This window comes from Bactrocera dorsalis, chromosome 1, assembly GCF_023373825.1.
Source record: "Bactrocera dorsalis isolate Fly_Bdor chromosome 1, ASM2337382v1, whole genome shotgun sequence".
NCBI classification, from domain to species: domain Eukaryota; kingdom Metazoa; phylum Arthropoda; class Insecta; order Diptera; family Tephritidae; genus Bactrocera; species Bactrocera dorsalis.
In genome coordinates this window covers 100,887,653-100,905,669 of record NC_064303.1, presented here as the reverse complement: position 1 = coordinate 100,905,669, position 18,017 = coordinate 100,887,653, and positions in this window count along the sequence as shown.

The following is an 18,017-nucleotide window of genomic DNA, read 5'->3' as shown; positions in this document are numbered from 1 at the left end:
AAAAAAACAGCGTGCCTAGCAAATATACTAAAGAAGTTAAAATACAAGCCTTTGATATTAATTATTTAGCGAAAAATAAAACGTGGAATTGATCAAAAAGAAAGCTTAGTAAATTTATTGGGTTAATGCTTGCAGTGTGTTGTCTCACCGTATTTAATTGTTCGATAGCCATACTCCTTCTTCTTGCGTTTTCGAGACCATCTAAATGTCCTCATGTCTCTGTTTTTTGGTAGAAGCGCCATAGATCCGAGAAAATGTTATCTAATCTGTGCAGATGACACCACCACCTTCAGTGACCTGTATAAAACGCCACAAGCTCTCTTATGGTTTTTCCGTGAAGAGCGATTAGTTTCTTGAACCATTTTGTATCGAACTCTCCTAGAAACCCAGGAATTTTTTCCAGTGACGTTTTCTAATGGTTTTTCTTACTGTAGATCCTCTCGTAAAGTGTGAGGTACCAGAGCAAAGAACAGTTCCGATCCTATCGGACTAGTTGCCGCAGCTTTTTTCGTCAGAATATCGGCTAGCTCATTTCCATTGATGCCTTTCATATATGTATATACACAAAAATCCAGCAGTCTGATGAATACCAGGAACTTGCTGGGCGCAATGGTGGTGATGGGATTCCTGTTCACATAAAGAGGCCTTGAGCCTGCGTCTACAGATGACAACCACCAGGTAGTCAGCCGTCTCCGCTTCTATGTCGCAAAACCGGCAGTTTGCACAAGAGGTCATGCCCAGGTTGGGCAAGTGTTTTTGAGCCTGCAGTGCTCAGTATAGAGTACGACTAGTTAACAGAACTATTTTCTGGGAGATTAATAATATCTTTAAACCTTGATAGGTTGTAACAACGCAATAGTTGCGTAGCATGGCGCTTACTGGCAATAACTCACTCTACCTATTGTGGGACCCACCGCTATGTAAGGTCCTGGTCCCATCATCCTAGAAAACTGCTGCAGATATGATTAGCTTCTCGACTAGCTTGTTGATTGCTACTCTTTTATGTCTCAGAACCCAAAGTAGGTATACACGGTTGCAGACTGATTGGCTGTTCAGGCTTCCTATGCACTGCTTCACTAATAGCGATTTCCGCTTGACCATCGCTGAGTATGGTATTGTGTTGATTGTGATGGTTGCATTAGTGAAGCGATCCTGCTAGTAGGATATTGTTTTCAGGTAAACTCTAGTACTAACGGGTGATTTTTTTTGAGGTTAGGATTTTCATGCATTAGTATTTGACAGATCACGTGGGATTTCAGACATGGTGTCAAAGAGAAAGATGCTCAGTATGCTTTGACATTTCATCATGAATAGACTTACTAACGAGCAACGCTTGCAAATCATTGAATTTTTATTACCAAAATCAGTGTTCGGTTCGAAATGTGTTTCGGGCGCGTGTTTTGTTCAACGATGAGGCTCATTTCTGGTTGAATGGCTACGTAAATAAGCAAAATTGCCGCATTTGGGGTGAAGAGCAACCAGAAGCCGTTCAAGAACTGCCCATGCATCCCGAAAAATGCACTGTTTGGTGTGGTTTGTACGCTGGTGGAATCATTGGACCGTATTTTTTTCAAAGATGCTGTTGGACGCAACGTTACGGTGAATGGATATCGTTCGATGCTAACAAACTTCTTGTTGCCAAAAATGGAAGAACTGAACTTGGTTGACATGTGGTTTTCAACAAGATGGCGCTACATGCCACACAGCTCGCGATTCTATGGCCATTTTGAGGGAAAACTTCGGACAACAATTCATCTCAAGAAATGGACCCGTAAGTTGGCCACCAAGATCATGCGATTTAACGCCTTTACTATTTTTTGTGGGCTACGTCAAGTCTAAAGTCTACAGAAATAAGCCAGCAACTATTCCAGCTTTGGAAGACAACATTTCCGAAGAAATTCGGGCTATTCCGGCCGAAATGCTCGAAAAAGTTGCCCAAAATTGGACTTTCCGAATGGACCACCTAAGACGCAGCCGCGGTCAACATTTAAATGAAATTATCTTCAAAAAGTAAATGTCATGAACCAATCTAACGTTTCAAATAAAGAACCGATGAGATTTTGCAAATTTTTATGCGCTTTTTTTTTTAAAAAAAGTTATCAAGCTCTTAAAAAATCACCCTTTATTATTGACTTGATTTCAACGAGGGCGATTGCCTGAAGTAAAGTGACTCTAACTAAGAATTACAATTCGTGATAGTTTTCCATTATCGAAAAAGTATTTAATGTATGTATGTAATTAAGTAAAGATCTCTCGAAAAATTCAGGAGCATATAAAATATGTTAATGTATAGCTCTATAAATTTTCAGTATGCTTTGTTGTACAAGTATGACCTATGGGACCCTTTTAATCAAAGCTATTGAAAACGCTAAAATGAGTAAAAGTGTTTTTGAAAATTTTCCAAAATTTGTTTACCATTACATAGTTTTAATGTGACCTCGGCGTCCACACACACACACACACATTTATAAGTACGTTTTGGTCAGGCATAAAGCAATTAAAACTGTGTGCGCCTGTCATGCAAAAATCAGTAACGAAATTAAATTGCCTAAATGCACGGCAAATTCAATTTAACAAAGCAAATATTCACATTACGAGCACCTATACATTTGCATAAATAAATCGTTAATGCGAGATAGGAAATTAATCCTGTTTAAATTTCAATTTGGCGCACACAAAAAGCGAATCAACTGGCCAAACCGTGGCAAATAAATACAAATTTGGATATGATGCGATATGGGCGATAATCATTTGTGCGACCAACGCGCATACCGCTGACTTGTGTGCGTATGTGTGTCGGTAAGTGCTAACGAAAATACAATTCGCATAAATGGTTTCGAACCCCCAAAACGAGTGCAGCGCAGCGGCCAACAGTTTTCGGCGGATTCTAATGTAAACATGCCATGTAACGGAGCTTTTAGCACGCCAGTGTTTGTTCTGAGCTACGCTCGTTTGCAGGCACATACATATTTATGTATGCATATGAGTTTTGTGTGTGGATTTGTGATTGCCATTTTTCATGGCGCTTAATACACCCACAAATGCCACTGGTTTGACACTTTCGTTTTGAATGCGGGCGCTGCATAGAATTTAATTAAAAGCTACATGCGCACTTGTACAGCGTGAAATTTGCGCAATTTTATTGTCAGTTAAATTTGTAACTTGTCATTTATTTATGCACGCATATTTAGTGCTCATTGCGCGCTTATGAACTTTCGCGCTGTGGTTTTTCCTCGAATTTGTGTTGTTAACTCGCAACCAACAGGAGAGGCGTGAACTGGTCGGAGGCAGTTCTGGTTTTAACATTGTGTCAGAGCTTCATGATAAGGCTTGTGTGGGTGGCTGATTATAGCGATAGGTGAATCACGTGCTGGTGCGCGTTCTAGTTCAAAAATTATGTCAAAGCAAGGTTGTTCTAGAGCAACGCTTTGACAAGTATTCACCAACATGCCCACTCACTCCATGTTGTTGTAGGTGTTAGGTGCCACGTTTTCTGCAAAGCGGACATATATGTTTATATATGCACATATATATATATAAATTTAAGCAAATAAATTTACTTGAAATTAAACTGGAAATTTAAATATAAATTTAAATGTAAATTTACTTTCGCGCTTGTGGTAGGTGGAGCCTCTTTATTGCAATCTAAATCGAACTTTCACTAATTCAAACACCAACTCCGCAGCAATTGTTAAACCGCCCTTTTAGTGGTTCTTAAAGTTCTGCCACAAGTTGGGTTTAGTTTTTCGCGTAAAAGTCAACTGCGTTAACCGCCAACTGTCCATCACAAAGCCTTTAGGTTGTGGGTAGGTTCCACTATTTGTTTGTCTTTAACTGAGTACTTAGCTGAAATGAAACATGAGAAAAAGTCAAGAAAATCAAGTGAGACTTGACTAATGAAAATTTTGTTTCTAACTCAGGGCTAAATCTTCCTGATATATCAATTTCTATCGCATTGATCTAAGTTATACTAACGATGTCAAAATAAACTCTGTAAGAGAGGCCATATTTTCTTATCGCATATGTATACATCTCTCTCTTCTTTATCGTGCCTCACTCTGGAAGTTTATTTCAAACTAAGGTACTTACCGATAAAAAGAAGGAGAGAGAGTAATTTTTTTTGAAAGGGCAGCAGACGGGCATTAAAGCGTGCGAGGAGCGAGCTGAGGAGAGCATCTCTTGAAAATATGGACATACATACGAGGTGTGTTCAAACAGTATCGCGAATTTTATGTTTTTTCAAAAAATTATTTATTTATTCATGAATATCTATTTTGTCCCCTTCAAAGTAATCCCCATGAGACATTATACACTTGTGCCAACGGTTTTTCCAATCTTCGAAGCACTTCAAATCATTTTTATCCTCTTCAGCTCCTTCTTCGATGCCGTCTTTATCTCGTCAAGAGAAGCGTAACGTCGTCCTTTCATATCTGCGGAATACGGTGGCTGCGGCATCATTAATGTGTTGTTTTTGGCCAAAAAGTCGCGCACAAACAACGATGTGTGAGCAGGGGCGTTATCGTGGTGCAATTTTTTTGATAGATAAGAATCGAAGAAGATCCAAAACACGTGCAAGCAAAGCAGCTGTCAACAATTAAATGGCCGAGCTTGTCGGCATAAGTGAGAGTATTTAAGGCACATAAACCCATCAGATCTGCTCTGCCTGATTGTCAAAAAAATTATCAAACAAAAAGTTGGATATTATCATCAAAAAAGAATCGTTTAGGGACAAAATGTTTGAATTTAAAAGTTTTGGTCTCGTAATAAATAGAGAGATATTCGGAAATGATCCCACACCCCATTCCAACACACTTACTTAGGAGAAACAATCATTTTGACGATTTTCTCCTAAAAAACCCTCGATTTGGTACATATTTTTATTTTTCTAACTTTCTGGGTAAATAGAAATTTATGTTTTTATTTTTTCTTAAAAAACATATGCGATTCTGCAAATTTCTGTATTTCTATATTTTTTCTACGACCATTGGTTTAGAAGTTATAAGCATTTTTGGATTCGGCTGCTGCTTGCTGCATGCTCCTGGTCGCCTGGTTGAAATCTGGGATTTTGGCACCGAATGGAATGAAATTTTTCTGTAGCGGCGGCGGATGCACCACAAATTTTGCCTGGTGGCGAGCATACCAAATTGAGAACCCGGAAATAGGTCCTCGACCGGAAGTGGAATAAAGGTATTAATTATACTTCCGGTCCGAGAAGCTAACCGGAAGTCATACACCGGAAACGTAATAAATTTTACTTCCGGTTTATGACTTCCGGCTAGGCTCTCGTACCAGAAGTTTCAAATCGGAAACGGAAACAAAATTTACTTTCGGTCAATTGGACGGGAACTGAGATTATGGTTCACTATTTTCGGAAATCAAATAAGCGGAAATGAAAATTATCTCCGTTTCCGGTTTTTAACTTCCGGTTAACTTCTCGAACAGGAAGTATAGTCCGTTTATTCCACTTCCGGTCGAGGACCTGTACTTCTTTCCAGTCGGTGGTAATGTCGCACATCCGTGTTCCCAATTTCGTCCCTTTGCGTATGCCACCAAGCAAATCCGCCGCTGATTTTAATTTAATTGATTCTTGGTGAGTTTTTCAGTAACGGAAAGCCACATTTTCAACAAATATCGGGCCACAATCATCGTATTTGCTTGATTTAACTCCATGTGGCTTCTGGTCTTTCAGAAAACTCAAATGACCGCTCCGGGAAAACCGTTTTGAGTCAATTAAAGGCATTAAATATGAATCACTACGGGCATATAAGGCTATTACGAAAATTGACTTTAGCAACTGCTTCGAGGATTGAAAAAACATTGGCTCAAGTGCATTGGTGCATCTCAGTTTTGAAGGGTGGATGATTAAGCTTTGTGTAAATGCGTACTGACGCTTATTAATCGAAGATTAGAGAACATTAACAGAGACAGCATTGTTAGTTTTCTAGCATTGTCCAATTCTAGCGCTTTATATCTCACTTTAACCCACGTTGTTGAATTTAGTTTTATGAAACTGCAGCGCTAAAAAACACGAAATAAATGTTTGCATTTTGTAGTAATTGCTTTGCGCAAGGACATCACCTTGCTTCGTGTTAAATTAAAAGCATACGCTGGCTGCTTTCTCTGTCAATTAACTAAACATAATTTTGTATTTTTTCTAACAGCTGGTGTGGTTTTAAGGTGTGCCTGAACGCGCTCAAATTAATTACTACACAATTTTTTGCTTTAGCTTAAACAAAAAAAAAAAAACAATAAATAAATAGTAAAGGACACTGCAAAGAATTAAGAGCTAAAAAAAATATTTCTCGTACTTCGAATTTAAAACTCACTAAAAACAGATAGTTAAAAATAGAGACTAATTCAAGAACTACTAAGGGCAGTACTACGCAGCATTGGAAATATTTAAAGTGGTAATCAAAAAGAGTTTGCACACAAAAAATTTCTGGAAAAACAGATCAATGCGGAAACTGGCAGTTAAATATTGGAGAAATAATCGCTTTTTCTCGCAAACAACTAATGGCACACATACCTAACGGTATGTTGGTATAAGCAAAATTTATTAGCACTTACAAACTCATACACACACTTACACATACATGCACATTTGCAAAGATATCGAAATGCTGAAATAAGCAGCTGCAGCGTGAGAGCATTTGCAACCGACTCCTGCTCACCCCCTCCCCGAAATCGCAGATTCGAATTTCTATCGTCGAAGCCGGCAAATGCATTAATCTTGTGTGCAAATCGACAGTTATGGCTAAGTAAATTGGGTTTTGGGGAATTTGAGGCGCATACGCGCCAACACCTCGCAGCTAACACCCGTTAGTGCCCCATAGCTGCAACGGCAACACCAAAAGTGTAAACATATTGCGCCTGCATACACGCCCACTCACACTCATGGCGTGCCATTTTTTCGGCGGCTGCTGCAAGTGCACGTATATGTGTGTGTATGTGAAGTTTCATGCACTTCCTAAATCACGTGCGTAATTGTGTGTGCAAGTGCTGCTCGTGGCAAGCACCAGTGTCGAAGTTTATGTAAAATAAGTAGATAGTAGAAAGAAGAATACAAAGAAAGGCCAGAGCAAAAGCAACAACAATAAAACGTGCGTTTATTCTAAAACAATGCGATGGCAAAGTTGAGTTGAGCGCACGATAAAGGAGCGAAATCGAATTTCAAAAGCAAATTTAAACAGGAAGTGAAGCAAAGTTGGCCTTTGTGTGTGTGTTGCAGCAACAAAATACCGGAAGCTTTTATGAACATACGACATCCAAGGAGATGTGCACAGTCTGCTCTTGTGTTGCTCTGCCGCTGTTGTGTGTGTGTGATGAGTGAGGTAGAAGAAATCTGTGTGTGTATGTGTGGGTATATTAATGCAACTGGTATGTGAATAACACAATTGAGGAAATTGAGTGGGATATTTGGTTATATGCCCTATAAGTTGATATGGTTAGTGAACATAAAACTCTTGTATTACATTTAAAGTATTCATTGAACTAAAATCAGATTACAAATATAAATGCTGTTTTTTATTATAAATTTTATTTTCATGGCTTCACATAGGACTGCATATAGTAGTTGAAGTGTGCATTCTAGATCAGCCATCAAACCTTACTCAACCTAACCTTACTCAACCTAACCTTACTCACACCTATGAATAATTGTTCTTCTGTTGTTTCAGAGGATATTTGGTGTAAGACCGTAAGTCGAGAGCTGCTTGAGCCATATGGAAAAGAATATTTTCTGGCCACTCCAAAGTGAATGGTGATCAGAGAACTTTATTCACTTGCAATGAAATATGAAGACTTTCCTATGGACTACTCGTAATCCAAATAGAGCAGTTCTGCTTATTTATTAAGACACAAAATTATTGAGTTACTCAAGTTTAATGAAGTTTTTGAAAATAATCGCAGTTGTGAAAAGAATTATAATTTTAAGATTCTGCTTGGGAACAAATCTTTGCATTCTAATTTGCTATTAAATAATGAGCATAAATATCAAACCTATGTGTCCATTTTGATAGCTCTATGATAGCTATTCTTTGCGAAAATTCAGTACCTCTAACTTCACACTTTTTGCTGACGTCCCCCGAAGTTCAAGTTTTTGTCATTAATAAAATAATTCACCTTAAACAAGCTTTTCATTTTCAATTTCAGCCTTGTCTATATCACGATTCTCTTCCGTTGTGTATAACATGGAAATTTTTGATATTTTGCTTTAAAAAAGTAGACTTAGAATTAAAAAAAAATAATATTTTAATAGAAAATTATATGCACCACAAAAAATATTACGTTGATTTTTGCTTAAAAACACTCCTTCCAAGTTTATATGTATGCGGTACTTCAATGCCCAACCAATCAAATAGTACACCATGTCGTATGAGCAACTTTTTATATGGCACTCGTATAGAAGATACATAGTATCACCTAAAATGCAAAAACGTATTACCAAAAAAATCGAAATTCAGTTTTTTACACTACATCATATTGTATATGTATGTAGCATATAATTTTCAACTTACCCTGGCAGATATAACCAATATGTAACCAATTTAACCAAAATTCAATTTTTTTTCGATATGAGTGGCTTCTATTATATCGCTTTTCCTTCGTCTGTCAACTTATATTTTTTTTAATCTTTGATATAACCAATTTATAACCAATATGTTACCAATATATAACCACTTTATAACCAAAACTCAAATTTTGTTTTACTATGAGTGGTTTTGATAACATTTTTCTTCGCCTGGCAATTTATGAAAAGTGATGTTACGTTATTTTGCATTTTAAGTGACGATATTTACATATAATATGTATATCCGAATCTCTTGTTTTGAAGTTAAATAACAACAGTCAGCCGTTCAAAAACCCTTTAGAAGCTTTAAATATAGATTACACGGCTTCAAAAAACCTTTTTTTGAAAATAATACTACATCTTCAAGTTGATCCGAGTAATAGTTTTGGAGATACATACTTGAAAAGCTATGAGTTCAAGGACAGCTATACAATCATTAAAAACTTTAAACTAATTTTTTTGGGTTTCGACCAGCCAAAATGAGATTTTTGACCAGATCATAACACCAATAGGTCATTAAATGTAGAATTAAATACAAAACAATGACCGTAGTTTGATTTTTTACCTTTGAAAACTTCACAAAATCTTTATCAAATATATATCTTTGGAATAACAAAAAGTTTGAAGAAAATTTTTATTTTTTTAATAAAAAAATATTATTGAAAATATACCGTTTTTTTGCTCGAGGAAGCTCATGTAATCCTTTAACTAACCCCCCACAGCATTCTCATAACAGATGCATATACGAGGTTTGCCATTTTCACTTATGGCTATTAGTACAGATGTATTCGAAATTTGAAGTCGCACATTTTTTACTTCATAACAGACTTTCCTTATGAAATAATTAACGAATTTACACTCTAGACTATGTATTTATTATTTATATTTATTTATATCGATTCCCTTCTAACAAATCTCCATTACAGTATGCATATCGATCCAATTAGTTATCTACAGTAATGTGTGATATAAAAGCAATTATTCGAATCACTTTTATAACTCATAATAATCATAAATAGTTTTTTAAAACAAATTTCCAATAAACAAAACCACTCTCTTTTGCGCGCGACTGTATCTAATGGTGTTATGTCTAGGAAATCGTAAACTAAATTACACATACGACTTGCAGATAAGTGAGCGTAAATGTGCACATGCACACATACATACAAGTGCTTTGCTGGCATACTGTCGATATTCGGAAGCACTTTATGGCAGTCCGTACAACAAACAACGGAAGTGTTGTATTATGCTGGGTATGTGTGTGAGAGGCGTTTGTGTGTGAGGTGATGTGTGGTTGGCAAGCATTTAAGATGTGGTCAATAGATTTTACACTCTCTGGTTTATTGTGCTCGCTTGGGATGCGCCGGCAAGCCGAACGAACGTCAACCGCCTTTTTGTTAGATTTTTGTTAGCTTTTTGTATTTACCATATTTGTATGTATATGTACATTTATATTTATATGTGTGCTGAGTAAAATGCAGGCATAAAAGAAGACAGGAGCTGAAGCGAATTCATTGATGTGTTTTGTCAGTAAAAGTGCAAAGGCGAAATATTTTGTTGGTTGAACATATGATGACCGGACATTTGGTCCGGTTCAAAGTGAAATTAAGCTGGTGTCAACTTTGGGGTTATATTATAATTTTCGAATAATTGGCTGAGGTCTTGAGGCCGTATTAAATTAAAAGGTTTTATTAAAAAGCTGTTAAACATTTAATGAATACAAGAATAATTAGTTCAACGTAGCACTTAACTTTCGTGTAGAGAATCGAAGCGAAAAAAACATAGTTGGCGAGAGAATATTTAAAATAGATGTCAATAGATGAGAGAAAATATTAGTAATGAGAAAAGAAGTAAGGGGTAAGTTCAAATGCAACCGAACATTTTATGCTCTTACTACTTGCAATAATCAATCCCATACATTGACTGATATTTTCGGTCAAAAGTCAAGTATAGATACTGGGGTCCACATATTCGATGCGTAGGGGCTGGAATAGTTTTGATTTGGAATGTCTACTCTAAATGAATAATTCCAGGAGCCTGCTGGGCGCTACTGAGGTGATATTATTCCTGTCCAAGTAGATGGAAGCCAGAGCCTTAAGCCTTCTTCTGTAAATCCTATGCACTCTTTTACTAAAAGCGTTGCGCTGGTTGCGATAGTTGCGATAGTTGCGGTGGGGATCGAGTTCTACGCTTTGACTTATAGCAAAAACTTCTGCTTGAAAAATGCTTGGAAAACATGCCATTAATATGGATATCGAACAAAGGCTCGCCTGTCGCATCTGCGATAGTTTAAAGCCTATCGAAGACTGCGTTGCCTTGGCAGCCCAAGCAACCGCTTCATAGGTGACAATAGGCCTTACAATCATGGTATATAGTAATCTAATGGTACCTTACATTCCAAAAATCAAAATCAGCTAGGTGTCTGCATATCATGATTGGTTGCTTTAGACAGCGTACTCCAGCGTAAAGACGAGTCTAATGTGAGGCCAAGGAATTTGACATCTTTCGTCATCTCCAACTCCCTGCCTCCAATTGTAAGGGACCTCAAGCCCGGAGGAGATCTCCGCTTAGTAAAAGGGATCACGGTAGTTTTCTTCGGGTTGATACTTAGCCCTACCGTATTACACCATCCCTTTGCTAGACTTAAGCCCCTTTGAACAATGTCGCAGAGAGTGTTTTCAAACTTGCCTCGCGTCATTATGACAATGTACGCCTGGCAGCGAATACCATTGCTAGTGAGCAACTCAAGGAGCTCAACTACTACCAGGCTCCATAGCAGGGGGGATAGTACTCCACCCTGCAAGCAGCCCCTTGTTGTGCCAAGACGAATCTTGCTTTCATCCAAAGTTATTTTAGTTACAATAGTACGCAGTAAGGCCTCGATCCATGTGCATACTGGAGCCGTCACGTTCTTTTTCTCTAGTGCCTTGAGCACGCTTGCGTAAGACGAAGTATCAAAATCACCATCATTATCAAGGAAGGCGCGAATCGCAACCTCGCCATTATCCAGCGAATTACATATTTCAGATGTGTGTTAGTACAGAGCAGTGTTAATGGATTTGCCTACTCTGTACGCATACTGGCTTCCCATCCCCAAAATGAAATGAAGGATGTGAGACTAATCGGCCGGAATGATTTGGCCAACGAGTAGTCTGTTCCTACCTACCTTGGGGATGAAGATTACCTTCGCAATTCCTCATTGTTCTGGGATATACGACATCGCCAGGCTATCTCTCATGAGCCCTAACAGATGTGGCAAGAGAACTTGCATACCTTGTTGCAAAAGCGCTAGAAAGATGCCATCCACCCCTGGTGACTTATAGTTCGAGAAGAAGGCCAGTGCCCACCTGATTGAGTCTGCAGTGAACAAATTCCTTGCAGTCAACCAGTCCAGGCGATCTGGCCTACTTGCGACCAATGGTGGAGTTTGGTCAACCTAAACCGTCTCCGGAAAGTTCACTTAAGGTAGAGTTCTTGCCTTCTCCTTCGCACTAGTCATATCCTGTCTTTAGATGAAAAATACCGTATCCGTGTTGCCTCTTGACAACGCCTTGCACAGTCTAGCTGCCTCGCCTTCAAAAATGTCAAGTAGGGTTAAATAACTAAGCTACAATATCGATGCCCTATTTGACATATTAAGCTCGCTGCAAAGCCTTAAATATCACAGCGCAATTTAAATAAATGATCTTTTATCGATTTCACCGCTTTTGCAACGCACTCGTGCAATTTCCGATGCAAATTTCTGTTTTCAACCCATAATAAACTCCCGTAATAAAATTAGTGCATTGAAATTCATCACCTGGCAAACGGGAATATTATTATGACGTAACGTAATTACATCTATCAAGTACGGCGTTGTAATTGCCACGCTGGCAACGCCTACATAAGTACATGCGTGTGCGCTTTAACGGCACATTCACACGCATATAATTTAGTTATATTTCATGCCATTACATATATTTATATTTATATATATGGACATATGTGGCCGTGTGTTGTGTATGCGCCGGTAAAATATAAGGTGAACCACGAGTGCATATCCGCTTCCGCTACCGCCTCAACATCCGCTCGGCCAGAACAATAAGTTATCGCTTTGCCTGCTACATATTATGCAATTCATTAGCATGCAAATTCGTAAAACTCATCAGTTGCAGTGGCGTGAGGGCACAGCTGCATGCCGCCGCCGGCCATAAAACCAGGCGCACCCACACAACACATACACATACGCACACGGGTTTTATATACATGATTTACTTGCCAAGGTGTTTGCGTTGTTGCAACTTCATGCGCTGCATATTTATATCCACATAACTGCGTATCTGCATATCATGTATGTATGTGTGTATAGTATGTATGTGTGTTGGTTATGCGCTTATACTTTTTCGAGGTAGCATTACTATGCGAGCATATGCTGGCGTATTGATATGCACAAAGTTTATATGCCAAACTTTTTAAACAAATAGTGCAGACAATGTGTCTGCGGTCGCCGGCCCCGCTGTTGCAAGCCAGCTTCTGCGTGTACACCCACTTTTTTTAGGCTTCCCCCACCAGCCACGACCTTGCGCGCATAACTCCTTTTGCCCACAAAGCGTATTATCGGCAAAGTGTGGCACGTTGCATGCAAGTATGCCACATGCCTCACTGCGAAAATTGAGAAACGCTTTTGTTTTCTACCCTTTTTTTGTTTTTCCATTTTTTTTTTTTAACTTTTTTTATTTTCCCAGTTTACTGTTAGCGGTGCAATGTTGGCTGCACAAGTTCGCCTGCTTGTTATGTGCGTAAACGCTCTTCACACACACACACACACACACCCTTCATTTCTGTATAGTGTTTTGTGCGCTGCAATGCTTGTTTCCACATATTCTTACTTACACATTCGTGTTGTTGTGCATCGGCGTGATATTTGCCGGTCGGTTGAAGAGATCGCCCTCATGGTATTGGTTACGAGGTGCATAAACCCGGGTCAATATGTCAGAGCTGCAAAAATAACAAGATTTATGAGCATTCGTCGGCATGTGCGCTCATTTGTTTAGATTCTAGTAACTCGAGTAGGAAAGTGTTGGCTGAAAAACTGGTATTTTCTCCTTTACTGTTATGCGTGTGTGGTTACCTAAGCTCTGCCGAATCGTAAAATAACTCAGCAAGGTGTGGTAAATATTTTCGATTGAGGTATTTTTCGATTTGTTAGCTGATTTTCGATTCAGCAATTCGTTAAGAAATGGAGAAATTGTTTTAATGATTTTGGTATAAATTTCATCAAACTTTGTGATCTTTAGATCTCTTAAATTGTGCACAATGAATGGTTAGAGCAAACTTCATATTGGCAGTTGATACGTTCGAGTGGAAAATGTGTTCAGAAATATTTAAGAAACAGTTCAAACTACTTTGTAATTATGAACTTATAATAAGATCAGCTGTCCAAAAGAATTTTGCCTGTGAAATTAGAAAACTGCCACCGCGATTGAGAAAGTTCATCCCACTTGACCTCCAATTTTTTCAACAATTAGCCTCTATGAAGCTTGAAATCTATTTCAATTAACCCTTGGTAAGATTGATTGGAACGAAAGCCTCCAAACGACTCATGAGCTGCTGAAAAGCCCACCAAAAACCCAATATTAACTGAAATAACAAAAAAAAAAATTTATTGTTCTATAAAGTAGCTTAAATAGTTCCAATATTTTAAGCTTTTGTTGTATTCACTTGTAAATTTTAAAACTAAACTAACTAAAGAAAATTTCTTCCGAAACGGCTACACAAGTAAAACTAGCTGGCTCTCTAGTCAAATATATAGAGATGAATGTACTGTAAGACCTACAGAACCTTTCGAATACCAGAAGGAGGTTCATTTCAAAACCAACTTAAGGATTCTTCATATAAGATTTCAACGTTTTTTTTAAGTTTAGCTAGTTGATATATATATAGTAATTCTGATTCTTCATTCTTCCGTTCTAGATAAGGCCACATAGAATCAGAGAAAATGTTCCAGTATCTCCTTCATGCCTACTTACCTTACTTGCAATTTCTACACATGTCCACGTTAATAATGGCCAATCGCATGGAATGCTTTTAAGTTCTGACCTGTGCCTAGGACATTAACCGTGCTGCAGTTTTTTCGTGACCGTCTCAGTGGACGGCTTTCATGCTTTGCTTCCGTTCAGTTGCAGATGATTTTGGCGATTATACAAGCAACTAAGAGAATCCAACTCACCGTGAGCCATCCGTCAGCCTTTTCGCTTTTCGCGACTTGTGGATGTCCTGAATTGGTTCGAACGCCAACAGATGACAATTTTAGTAAACTTATTGTCTACAGATGTTGACCATAGCACCTCTGGTCTTTTTCACCATGCCTTCCACAATGAGTTTCTACAATAGTTTGCTGTCCAAAATTACTCCCACGTACTTGGTATGATCCTTAGTAGCTAATTCTACCCCATTCAGACTGGAGTTTTCGACGATTTGAGCACAGTTCGACATTTAAAATCTTCATACATCATATTTTTTAATTCTTTCGATTTTTAAGTCAATTTGAAGTAAACTTTTTTGGATAACCTTCATTTATCAAAACTCAAAATTTTGATTATTCCTTCTAACATAGCCTGCATTCATCTCTTGTCATGATAAATGGTTTTGGTCTTTGGATTTGTGATAATTTTAAGCAGAAAATTCTTCCTAACAGCTTGACAACTATTTTCGGTGGTCTTACTCGAGATCGACTGCGAGATCTTGTGAATGCAATACTTTTCAGATCCAATCAACGTTAACATAAAAACCTTTAATAACTCGCTATGAATTAAGGACAAAACGAAATTTGTAAAGGTAGCTTTCAAAGTATACGTGGGCACTGAGTATTTGAGTCTTTTTCTTCAGTTCACCATGGTGCCTATTTGTCCACGAATGGATGTTTGCTATCAGTTTGTGGGCCCACCGTTGCTGTCACATTGTGATGCTTTAGAGTTTCTCCTCTCTTTTTGCTGCTGTATACGTCTCTGATAACTAGCTTATTCATGTGAATTCTATTCTAAGTATGACATTTATTGGTCTAGCCTATGATTTTTTGTCTAGCGCCTGAATCCATATTGTATAACTGATCTCAATATGATAGCTATTAAAATCGTTGGCCTCTATTTATCATTATTTTAAATAAAGCATTATAGATATTATTTGATTGGCATTATATTATACGGTTATGTTATCTTATCGCGCACAGTGATAGACCTATATTACACTCTCTGTATCACTAACTATATTGAGTTGCAAGTTTAAATTTGAATATATATTGTCGTTAGCACCAAAAGGTGATAATAATGTAATACGTATAATAGATACGACTAGTCATCATTTTCGCATGTAGTTGATATGTTTATAAAAGAACAAAAGAAACAATGTTTTTTAATAATTTATTTTGGTCCAAGGGGATTTGTTTCAGCTAATATTTAAAATTAGATCGCGTAAATGGCACCTTTAGCTTTGACAGCTAAATGCACTCTTTTTTCGACATTTTCCATGACTTTGGCCAATGTTTCGGATGATATGGCGGCTGTTTCACGTCGAATGTTGGCTTTCAGTTGAGCTAAGGTCTTTGGCTTATTAGCGTATACCTTGGATTTCAAATAACCCCACAAATAAAAGTCTGGTGGCGTCAAATCTGGTGATCTCGGTGGCCAGTCAACATCACCATTTTTCGATATCAATCGCCCGGCCAAAATTAAGGCGTCGCGGATAATCAGCTGGGTTTAGTTTTTGTGCCATTTGAATTTTATATGGAAACATCTTCAAATCTTTATGAATTATGCGTCGGAGAGTGGTGCGAGAGATGTCTAATTCCTGAGAGCGGCGATAACTCGATGTCGATGGAGTCTCCTCAATACTGGCTCGTACAGCTTCGATATTTTCATCAGAACGTCTTGTGCGTTGTCTGGATGCATGACTGGCATTACTGAGATGTTCACAAATTTTGCGTATAAAGACTTAATTGTGTTCTTAACTGGAGCACTTTTCACTTTATTTTTTTTGCGAAACGCACGTTGAGTTAACACAATTGAAAAGTTATTTTGAATATAAAGCTGAACAATTTCAGCGCGTTCTTTTGGAGTGTACTGTTCCATGGTATAAATTGTCTTCGAATGACGCTTCTAACGCGGTATGACATTAGCCGATTTGTCAGCGCTGTTAAAAGTTACAGCGTTGCCAGATGGGTCAACTTTAAATGGCCTACCCTGTATAATAGAATCGACTGGTCATCATTTTGGCATATGTATATGTATTCTACATACCCAGGGCTTAGTGTAAGTAACGAATTTAATTCATTGTTGTGCAAATGTGTTTATCCAACTTTGATGACATGCAGATTCAGGGAAAATAGAATATTTAATGCGCTTTGGAAAACCAATTGATTAGTAACACAATTTACAACAATAAACAGATACAATCGGCTTTGAGTTGAGCACTTTTACAATAAAGCTCGGCACACAAACACACGCAAAGGATATAATCGGCAATAACAAGCGGCTGTAAGCGCCTTGTAGCTTGTAATTCACGCTTACTCGCATTACTTTTTAATAACAACCGACTTAAGCACGCCTACAGCGCTGTCATACTCATCGAGGATTAAGTCGTTAGGTATCTAGCGCGCGCTGCTCCTTGCAAGCCAAACACTAATTAATATTTTAATTTATGCCGAGATACTCGCTTTGTGCAAATATTTACTGCTCGCTGCTTACGTACTTGCGTTTATAATTAATGCGTGCCAGGCATTCGTAAATAAAAACGTGACGGTGAGTAAACACGTGAGTGCATGTGTGTGTGCGTGTGTGTTTGTACAGTGATTGCATGTTAACAAAGGGACTTATTGTGCGAATGCAAGCAAATTTTATAGCTTATTAACATGTCGATGACGATAAGTTAATTGCTTTATGACGTAACGCCAAGCTGAAGTATGCACAGTGTTGCCAGATTTGTTGCTGTAAATAAATACATTCGCATATGTGTGTATAAGCTGTAAGTGGATGCTTTGCATTTGTGCGTAGCGATGTGCATGCCCAACATTCACTCTGCCGAAGAATTCTCAGCTACCATAGTGCGAGTAAAAGTGCAGTCCGGTGTTGCGCAACTGGTTCGGAAGTGATTCGCGGCGTTTTAGTGGGAAAATAGTATGATTGCAAAATTCAAAAATTAAAAAAATGTCAGAAAGCTTGACAATCAGTCTCAAGATTTCAAGAAAACGCTCCAAAAACTAAAAAAAAATCTTTTGGCCATCAAAAAATTAAAATATTTTGCTCAGCTCAAGTCGAAGAACTTCAAAAATCAGAAACATCACCTGAACAGCTTTGAACTCCGGTCCGTTATTGTTGTTGTAACGGATCATAACACCCAAAAAGGGCTTTGAGCCTATTAATAATTTGTTTAGACGGCGCATCTTTGATTTGGTCAAGACTCCTGATTTTCGGCT